This window comes from Bison bison, unplaced genomic scaffold, assembly GCF_000754665.1.
Source record: "Bison bison bison isolate TAMUID 2011002044 unplaced genomic scaffold, Bison_UMD1.0 scf7180017864376, whole genome shotgun sequence".
Taxonomy (NCBI): Eukaryota; Metazoa; Chordata; class Mammalia; order Artiodactyla; family Bovidae; genus Bison; species Bison bison.
In genome coordinates this window covers 15375244-15375845 of record NW_011494948.1, presented here as the reverse complement: position 1 = coordinate 15375845, position 602 = coordinate 15375244, and positions in this window count along the sequence as shown.

Genomic DNA, 602 nt, shown 5'->3' with positions numbered 1-602 from the left:
CTTGCCTAAGCACCTCGACTCAGATTCATTGGCCTGTTGTGCGGCGACCAGAGCTTGGACTCTGTAACAGTTTCAGGAATTAGAGGAGACAGATGTGTTCCACCTTCTTGAATGGAAGTTAGAATCTGAATTTTTAAACTGTCTCAGATTATCTGAATATGCCCCCAAGTGTGTAGATCAACATTTGTGAACCACTGGCAATGAAAAAAGCCCAGGTCGGGAAATCTGATGGATTTGAATTTGAATTCTGACTCACTGACCTCCTTACTCATCATATTCGTGAGCTTCAATTTTCTCCTCTATAAAGTAGGAATAATAATCTTTATCTGATAGAATTCTGAGAAGATTTTCTTAGCTACAGTATGTAAAGCATCCAACACAGGGATTGGCAGGCAGAGAGTAGGTCCTCAAAAAATGAGAGTGACCCCTTTATAATGGGAGCAAGTGGGAAATGTAATTGGAAGGACTTGAATCAGGTTCCAGGAGGGCCTCAAGATGCAAGGATTTAATCCTGTGACACTAAGGAACCCTGGCAGGCTTATGAGCAGGTGAGTAATTTGATCACAAAGAATTTGTCAGATTGTTCCCACAGTCTGATGTGT